Genomic DNA, 10,233 nt, shown 5'->3' on the forward strand with positions numbered 1-10,233 from the left:
GCTCGGACGTGCGCCCCACGCCAGCGCTGCAGAACGAACGGTGCGCGCTCAGCAGCAAAACGGGACTGGATTCGTCGTGACCACACGAGTGTCACTCGAGCTGTGTGTTCTGTGGTGGGCTGCACGTGGCTGGTTCTCGTGACTGCCCGCGCAGATACCACCCACCAGCCCCCTCCAAGCCCGCAAGCCCACCGACCCACAAAACAAGCGGACGCAGCCGGGCACCGACTAGCAATCACAATGGACAGTGAGCAACCGACAGCATGGGTTGCGCAAAGAAACCCACGCCAGGTCTACTTCCCAGTCCTAATCTGGGAACCGGGTGGCCTCCCGATCCAGGTCACGGTTCAGGTGGCATCGGCCAGCGCAGCGGCACAACCAGTAAGGCCAGACGTCAGCCGCGCCATCACCGGCCCTCAAGTCAGCGGGATCTCAGGTGAGCTGGGCATCCGTGGTCACCTCCCCTCGCACTCAAAATAGCTCTCGCAATACCGAATCACCGATAACAGAACAGCTTCAAAACACTATTGATCAACAAAATCGAACCCTAGCCCAATTGTAACAGCTAATCGCACAACAGCAGCAGGAAATTTTCCACCTTTAAGAGGCGGAAGCACAAAGAAATAAACATCCCGAGGCATCCCCTATAGCCGCTACTTTCGCAGACTGCGAGATGTTCCCGATATCTTCCGGGACTCCAGAATTCGACACTTATTTCACCAAACGCCTTAACTCCGTGACCAAGCTGAAACAGGCCTCAAAAGCCGAAATTATGGACAAGGCCCTTGAGTAGAAATTTAGCCTCTTTACGGCAACCACAACCCAAACGATAGAGCAATCCATCATCAAGCACGTCAGCGTGCTCGAAGCCAAACACACAGAACTGCACAAACTGACAACACCATATATCAGCCAGATGCAATCAGTCATAGCCAAACACAACAGGCAAGCACCTCAACTCAACGAAGGCAAGCATAGCAAGGGCGTCAAGCCCCTGTCGGAATGACGTGACATACCAGCTACAGCCCTGTACATCAATCCACACGGCGACCATGTCTCCGCGTCACGTGATGGCTAGTCGCGATCCACAATTCACAGTTTTTCAGTGGAACTGTCGCACTTCTCGCCTTCAAGCGGCATTACCACATGAATATATATTCAAACACCAGAATCGATACCAGTTTATACAAGATGTCGTGCAAGAGGCAGCCAAACAATCCTCGTGCACGGCTTACACTAGTAGCGAGGGTATATCATCATTATCATCATCATCATCATGAGCCAGGTTACGCCCACTGCAGGGCAAAGGCATCTCCCATACTTCTCCAACAACCCCGGCCATGTACTAATTGTGGCCATGTCGTCCCTGCAAACTTCTTAATCTCATCCGCCCACCTAACTTTCTGCCGCCCCCTGCCACGCTTCCCTTGCCTGGGAGGGGATGTGGGTCGGTGACGGGAGCGGTCGCATACCGCGTCGGCTCCGTGACAGATCGCAATCAATTGCGATACACCAACTTTTCCCCCTGCAAGCCTGGTATCATCGTCTCCAGGAACCTCAGCGGCACCCGTCTACACCACGTTTGTTAAGGTGGAGCCAATTTTTGACCACTTTTCGGTCATTTGAAGCTTTCGTCACGCCGCGGTGGTGCTAAGCCTAACGGCGCCGGGGCCTGCGATGGCCCCGGTCGGGGATCCCTCGGCTCTGGCGGCTCCAAATCAAGTCACCGGATACGACCCGCAGTCCTTGCAGATCGTAACAATGGATACCCATCAATCCGAGGATACGACTCAAGGCGAGGATCCTCTACCAACCGGGGACGATTACCTCCAAGATATGGTCCGCGTCTGGCGCGGAAAGAAGAACGCGGCGGCGGCATCGAGGGACGCTGGTGCTGCTGCCACCCAGCAACACGCGCCGGCTAGCTCTGCGCATACGCAGGGCGGGAGTGCGCTGAACGCAGCCTCGACGAGCTCCAAGCAACTCCGGTGGCGGCCGCAGAACACGCCACGAATTGAAAAAGATGACATCGTCGTGGTGCTGAAACCAAGGAACACGGTCGACCTCAAGGCAACTTTTGGTCCTGGACGAGCCGGCGCTGCAGTCCGCAGCATCCTCGAGGACGACGCAAATGCTGGACTTGAGGTGTGGCCCGTTTGGGACCAAAACGTCCTTGTATGTGCACTGAAATCTGTCGACGCCGCGGAGAAGCTACTCCGGGATATTGTGCTGCCGGTAGGGGAACGCGAGCTACCGTTCCGGGGACACCCTAAACTCTCCGGAGCGTTCTGACGAGGCGTCGTGACTGTTTCGCCAGACGAAACGTCTGAAAGCGTTAAACGAAAACTCAGTGCGGAACAAAATGTGGTGTCTGTGCGCAAGCTAGGGGGAACCCCGGTTGCGGCGATCACCTTCGCGGGGACCAAGTGCCACGGACGGTGTTGTACAGCTACGAACGGCTCCCTGTTCGCCTGTACAAGAAAACAGTGCCAGCATGCCACCGCTGTGGCACAGTGAGCCATCGGGCCAATGCGTGCCCGCGACCGCAGCCGGGACGCTGCAAACGCTGCGGAGTCCAGGTTCCCGATGCCACTCCTGACAGCTCGGCAGAACATGACTGTGTTCCGAGCTGCCTCATCTGCGGAGGCGGCCACCCTACCGGAGCTCCTGGCTGTGCCGGGCGGTTCCGGAAAGCCACCAAACCGAGCTCCCCATCCGGATCCAAACCGAAGACAAAGACGGGGCCCAAGCAGGCTCCTCCGCCCAAGGCCAAGAAAGCGCCAGCCGATCAGGAAACCAAGGCCAAACCCGGCACATCGAAGCCTGTCAGGTCCGCGACCCAGGCGGTGCCCCCGGTCCTCAACGCCAGGGACTTCCCGCCCTTGGCACCCGTCCAACCACAGGTGAGCAGTTGTAGTAGGGCAGTCTCCGGGCCCCCTACCCGTCCCTCCCCTACCGAAACCGCCCTACAGCAGCAGGTAGAGGAGCTCAGGCGCCAAAACCAAATTCTAGCGCGCAAAATTCAAGAATTAGAGGCCAAACAGGCCGGGTCATCCGAAACAATGCAAGAAGCTGAGCCAGATGACGAGGATGAAGGATCATCCGTAAGAGCTTGCCTCACTAGCATTTCGCGGCAGTGCGGGGACACGGTAGTTGGATCTGCTGGTCGCGTCGCCGGCCTAGAGGCACTGCAGCGCCAAACCGAGCAACTGGAGGAGCAAGTGGCGGCCCTCCCGAATGAAATCATGTCAGCAGTCCGCGAGTCCTTCCAGGACATGTTCAAGGCAGCTTTAACGCAAGCACTTCCCGACCTTATGGCCCAGGTCACTTACTCGGTCCTTAAAGCCGTGCAGCCCTGGGTCGGCACCCAAATTAAGAACGCCACTAGCGGCGAATCCCCTCACCTCAAACGTAAGACAGCCTCCCGCCAGGCAGTGGAGGAACATGGTTCAGGCTCTGCAGCTGGTGGGTCGGTGCGGCCCCTCGCTGGGGTTGCGCTGGCTCCCGGCCAGAGCTAGTCCGCTCGCCCGTAAATAAATAGAACAAGATGGCTAGCAGATCTAATAGGAATGATAAAAACCTTGCAAAATTCCAGATCATCCAATGGAACTGCAGGGGTTTCAGAGCTTCGAAAAAACGGTCACACCTCCAGCTCTACCTGCAGTCCCTAGGAGACATGCCGGTACTCATTACCCTGCAGGAGCCCGGCATAGACGCTAAATTATCAGGATACAGCACCTTTCAGGGGGCGCCTCTACGTGCATCTTGGTGAATAAAGCTTACACCGTGGTTCAGGTCGACTTAGACTTGAGTACCGAGCAAGAATATACAATGGTCCGGGAACTACCTCTCAGACGTCGCGACCCGTCAATACATATCCTCAACATATACTGCCCTCCGCATAAGCCGCGCGTAACCTTTAATGAAATCTTCCTTCGCAACATAAAAATGGCAATCAAAGAGCCTCTAGTGATCGTTGGAGACTTCAATGCTCCCAGCCTTCATTGCGGCTACCACTTCGAACAGGCAAGAGGACGTAAGCTGGCGGAGCTCATCTCGACCCTCAGCCTCACGTTGCTCACGGACCCGGCGTATCCCACCCGAGTGGGGAATTCGGTAACCCGCGACACGTGTCCCAACCTTTCTCTCATTAAAAATGCTAGAGCGGCTGCTTGGGAGAACTTGGGAGATTCTCTAGGCAGCGATCACCTCCTTCTCCGGATTACACTCATGGCGAAGGTAGCGCGCAAAAAATGGGGTCAGGCCAAGCTGACCGATTGGCACAAATTTCGAAATCACATTATCCCTCCCGTACTATTTTCCGGCGGCTACGCGGAGTGGGCTAACCACATATACAACATTCAGAAACAACAGGTCACAACACTAGAAACCACCGAAGAGATCCCCGCAGTGGACACCCACCTCCTGCATTTGTGGGAGGCGCGCCGGAGCTTAAGTAAACGGTGGAAAAAGCAGAAAACTAATCGCAAATTACGCGACCGCATAGCCAAACTCACACAGCAGGCTGCAGCGTATGCTGCCGAACTCTCAGATTCAAATTGGATGGCACGCTGCGACGCCGCAGCTCATCAGATGAGCTCGAAGGGGACGTGGCGTCTCTTTCGCAGTCTAATCGACCCCTCCCAAAGGAGAGGGGAGACACAAAAGCAGCTCCGGCGGGCTCTGCAAGGGTATCAAGGTACGACGGCGCAACTTGCGGACACTCTGTGCGATGGATATCTCTGTCGTACGGAGGACCCGCCTGGGCCTGAGTACATATAGTCTGGCAGGCCTAATGAAACACTTCATGCCCCTTTTGTGTTGCACGACCTAAAGGCGGCCTTAGCAAAAATGCGCCGGGGTACGGCTCCGGGACGGGATCACATAACAGTGAACCTGTTGGCGAACCTACTGGACCCAGCCTACCTCCATTTATTAGAATACATAAACCAGATCTGGGACGGGCGTCCACTCCCTCCCGAGTTGAAAACGTCACTTGTGACGTTTATCCCTAAAACAGGTAAGGCCGTGAATACGGACAACCTGAGGCCCATATCACTGACCTCATGTGCGGGCAAGCTTATGGAGACGATGGTTCGGGATCGCCTCTCTCCATACCTGGAGAGTAAGGGCTTCTTTGCAGTCACCCTGTTCGGGTTTCGCCCCCACATGTCTGCACAGGATGTCCTTCTCCAGCTGCACAGGGATGTAATACGACCCACAACTATGCAACACAATGACAAAGCCATCCTCGCCCTTGATCTGAAAGGGGCTTTCGACAATGTTAAACACGGAAGCATCCTGGCCAACTTGAGTTCTACCGATTGTGGGGCTAGGGCCTACGCGTATGTAAGAGATTTCTTGACTAATCGCCAGGCCTTCCTTCGGATTGAGGGCGAGGAATACGGCCCTTACATGATGGGAACACGGGGTACCCCTCAGGGAGCGGTGTTATCACCGCTCCTGTTCAACATAGCTATGATGCGCCTCCCAAGCCAACTGGCCCGGGTGGAAGGCATTCAACACGCGTTATATGCAGATGACATTACAATTTGGACCACTGAGGGGAGCCTGGGGAACATGGAGGCCCGCCTTCAGCAGGCCTCTTCCATAGTCGATGCGTATGCTATGGACTGTGGGCTCCAATGTGCTCCAGCAAAATCAGAGCTTCTGCATGTCAGAGCGAACCCAAAGGATACGACAGCAATTCACACCTCTCTGTCAGGAGGTCCTATTAGAGAGGTGGAGGAGCTCCGTATTCTGGGCCTTTTCATTCACCACAGACTCAGACCGAACTCCACCATTGTGAAACTCAAGAGAGTAGGCGAACAGGTAGGGCGTATGATCCGCCGCGTTTCCAACAAGCGGGGCGGTCTGCGGGGCAGGGACGCGCTTCGGCTCGTCTATGCCTTCGTGACTAGCCGGATCCTCTACGCCGTGCCATATCTCCGCACTACTAAGCAAGACGAGGCGCGAATAGACGCCATCATCCGCAAGGCAACTAAGCGAGCCCTGGATCTCCCGGTGGCTACCTCTAATGCCAAGCTGAAGGCATTTGGGGTGCTAAACTCCTACCAGGAGCTGCGGGAGGCCCACCTCGTGTACCAATACACGCGGCTCATGCAGACGGCCCCTGGGCGCCGCCTGCTAAACCGCTTACACATCCAACATGACTGCGCTCCAGAGGAGACGGAGCGTATCCCAGTACTGTGGCGCCATATGCACTGGGTCTCCCCGCTCCCCCTTAACATGGACACCGACATGCACAAAAACAGACGACAAGCGCGGGCTCGGGCTCTTGAGAGACAACACGGCTCCCGACCCGGTGTATATTATGTAGGCGTAGCAGGGCCGTCGCCCACGGGATTTTACACGGCCGCTGTTGTTCACCAGGAAATGCACGTCGATGGACTCTCTTTTCGAGCCCCGAATTCTATGCGAGCCGAGGAAGTAGCGATAGCGCTTGCTGCCGCCCGCGCCAATTCGAGAATCATCATTACGGACTCCCGAAAAGCATGTGATCATTACTTGGCTGGGGAGATCTCCCCCTTAGCTGCTTGATTCTAAGACGGACTGCCACTGATCCAACACCGAAAAGAATCATTTGGGCTCCTGGCCATCAGGGCGTACGAGGTAATGAGGCCGCTGACGCGGCTGCCGGAGCGCTTATTTACCGGGCTCCGCATCCCAGCTCTTCTGGCTCGGAGACTAACCAGCCGCTGCTGCGATTCAGGAAAATAATAACGCATTATAGCGACAACCACCGCCTTTTCCCGGCCCCTGCCAAGGGGCTGAGTAAGACGGAGGAGCGAACTTCAAGGCGCCTGCAGACAGGTACTCTGCTCTGTCCTGCAATCTTAAAGCATTGCGATCCTAACACGGATGGGCGATGCCCGCACTGTGGGGATACCTGTGATATCTTCCACATGGTGTGGACATGTACTCAAAATCCCCACCTCCCCCGTTCCCCTACCCCTTCCAAAGAGGCATGGGAGACTGCCCTCCTCAACTGCTCCTCGCTTGAGTCCCAAAGGGCTCTGGTGAAACGGGCGAGAGACGGGGCATTGTCATGCGAGGTCCCGGACTAGGGACGCCGACCATGTAGCGGGGCCACTCTGTGGCTCCCAAACTCTCTTTCAGCAATTAAAAGTTTTCACCACCACCTTCTCTTGCCTTGGAATCCAGTGCGTAACCCTTAATGACCATCGGTTATCTTCCCTCCTCATTACATGTCCTGCCCATGCCCATTTCTTTTTCTTGATTTCAACTAAGATGTCATTAACTCGCGTTTGTTCGCTCACCCAATCTGCTCTTTTCTTATCCCTTAACGTTACACCCATCATTCTTCTTTCCATAGCTCGTTGCGTCGTCCTCAATTTAAGTAGAACCCTTTTCGTAGGCCTCCAGGTTTCTGCCCCGTAGGAGAGTACTGGTAAGACACAGCTATTATACACTTTTCTCTTGAGGGATAATGGCAACCTGCTGTTCATGATCTGAGAATGCCTGCCAAACGCACCCCAGCCCATTCTTATTCTTCTCATTATTTCCGTTTCATGATCCGGATCCACCGTCACTACCTACCCTAAGTACATGTATTCCCTTACCACTTCCAGTGCCTCACTACCTATCGTAAACTGCTGTTTTCTTCCGTGACTGTTAAAGATTACTTTAGTTTTCTGCAGATTAATTTTTAGACCCACTCTTATGCTTTGCATCTCCACCTCAGTGAGCATGCATTGCAATTGGTCCCATGAGTTACTAAGCAAGGCAATGTCACCAGAGAAACGAAAGTTACTAAGGTATTCTCCGTTAACTTTTATCCCCAAGTAGTCACGTTTGTCTATAATCAATATGCAGCTGCACAGCATCACCTCGACCTTAGGGTCGCTGGCTCGGTAGTAACGCTGGCACGTGGTAGTAACGGTGAAGAAAGCAACAAAAGTGTGAATGACAAAACTAGCGTTTTATTGGTAGAACCTGCGCTCTCAAAAACAGGCTACACTCAAAGCACAATGATATCGACGAACACAGTCGGGGATCGTCCAACTCTGATCAGCGGATCAAGCTCATCGGCTTTCACACACGAGTCAACGAACGTTCCAGAGTAGTCGCTGGTGCCCACGCGTCTTCCATAAAGTTCTACACCATTCGCGTCGCGCAAACATAAAATCATATTACACAACCTTCGGTGACAAAAGACAGCATATACAACCATCGATAACATTCGTGAAACTTCCGATACATGCGGGCTCGTCCTGCGCTGTCCGATAACATTTGTTAGGCGGCGAAACGTGGTCGCCCGATAAATACCCCCCTCTTAAAGAGCGTCGTCACGATGCTGCAAACAAACGAAAGTGATAAACAAAGCCACCCCTAGTAAAGAAAGAACAAAATAATGACGTTCGTCGGCGTGCGTAAAATGGCTCATTACGCACCACGTGGACCACTTGAGATCGTGCGCAGTGCCGCTGTGATTGCGAAATCTCTTCCGGCACGACCTCATAGCCCAGGGCGACAATGGTCGGGTAATCTTGTAGGGTCCGAAATAGCGTCGCAATAGTTTCTCGCTAAGTCCTCGTCGGCGTATCGCGCTCCAAACCCAAGCGCAGTCGTCGGGCTGATATTCCACGTAGCGTCGTCGTAGATTGTAGTGTGGGCTGTCGGTCCTCTGATTGTCCTTGATGTGCAGGCGGGCGAGCTGACGGGCTTCTTCGGCGCGATGGAGATAGGTGGCGACGTCAAGATTCTCTTCGTCGGTGATGCGCGGCAGCATGGCGTTGAGAGTCGTCATCGGATTCCTTCCGTAAACCAGCATGAATGGCGTGATCTGTGTTGTTTCTTACACTGCCATGTTGTAAGCGAAGGTAACGTACGGCGGGATGGCATCGCACGTCTTGTTTTTGACGTCGACATATTTTGCTAGCTTGTCGGTGAGAGTTGTTCAGCCGCTCAGTAAGACCATTCGTCTGCGAGTGGTAGGCAGTGGTCCTCCTGCGGCTTGTCTGGCTGAATTGCAGAATGGCTCGGGTGAGCTCTGCTGTAAACGCTGGTCCTCTGTCAGTGATGATGACATCTGGGGCACCATATACCAGCAGGTTGTTCTCGCCAAAGAATTTTGCCACTTCTGATGCACTACTTTTCACCGCGGCTTTCGTTTCAACGAAGCGGGTGAGGTAGTCCGTCTCCGAGACGATCCACTTATGTCTGGATGCTAACTTCGGAAACGGTCCAAACAAGTCCATCCCGATCTGTGGAAATGGACGGCGAGGAGGCTCGATCAGCTGTAGTGTGCCCGCTAGCCTAGTCGGTGGTGTCTTGCGTCACTGATAGCCTTGGCATGTCTTTGCGTACCGGGCGACGTCGATGGTCAGGCGCGGCCAATAATACTTCTCTTGTATTCGGGCAAGTGTGAGGGAAAATCCGATGTGCCCGGCTGTCTCATCATCGTGCAGGGCGAGCAGGCTTTCTGACCGGTGTGCTGTAGGCACAATTAGGAGGTAGTTTGCATGGGCTGGGGTAAAGTTCTTCTTTACCAGAACGTCATTTCGCAATTGAGTAGAAGACAATCCCTGTATAAATTTTTTCAGGGAAAAGTCGGTCTTGCCTACCAAGTACTCAGCAAGGCTTCTTAGATCTTGGTCCGCTCGCTGCTGTTCGGGAAAGTTGTCTGTGCTTGTTACTAAGAGCGCCTCGTCGTCTTGGTCATCTTAGGCGGCGGGTCCACGGGAGCGCGAGACAGACGTTCGACATGAGAGTGCTTTTGTCCGGATTGTAAATTACAGTGATGTCATTTTCTTGCAGTCTGAGGCTCCAGTTTCCGAGACATCCTGAAGGGCCTTTAAGGTCGCTAGCCAACACATGGCGTGATGGTCACTTACCACTTCGAACGGTCTGCCATATAGGTAAAGGCGAAATTTTGTTGTAGCCAATACGATGGCAAGACATTCCTATTCGCTTGTAGAGTAATTGCCTGCCGTCTTTGACAGTGACCGGGCAGTGAAAGCTATCACCCGTTGAAGTCCGTCTTTCCTCTGTACAAGGATGGCACCGAGGCCTAGGCTACTGGCATCGGTGGCCTCGTTGAAGTGCGCAAGTACCGCTGGCGACTGCATGCGTCGTTTGAGTTCTTCAAATGCGTCGGCCTTTGGTGTTTCCCACTTGAACTCGACATCACATTTAGTTAGACGATTCAGCGGCTAAGCAATGCGTGCAAAGTCAAAGCGCCTTTAGTAC

This window comes from Dermacentor variabilis, unplaced genomic scaffold (assembly GCF_050947875.1).
Source record: "Dermacentor variabilis isolate Ectoservices unplaced genomic scaffold, ASM5094787v1 scaffold_16, whole genome shotgun sequence".
NCBI lineage: Eukaryota > Metazoa > Arthropoda > Arachnida > Ixodida > Ixodidae > Dermacentor > Dermacentor variabilis.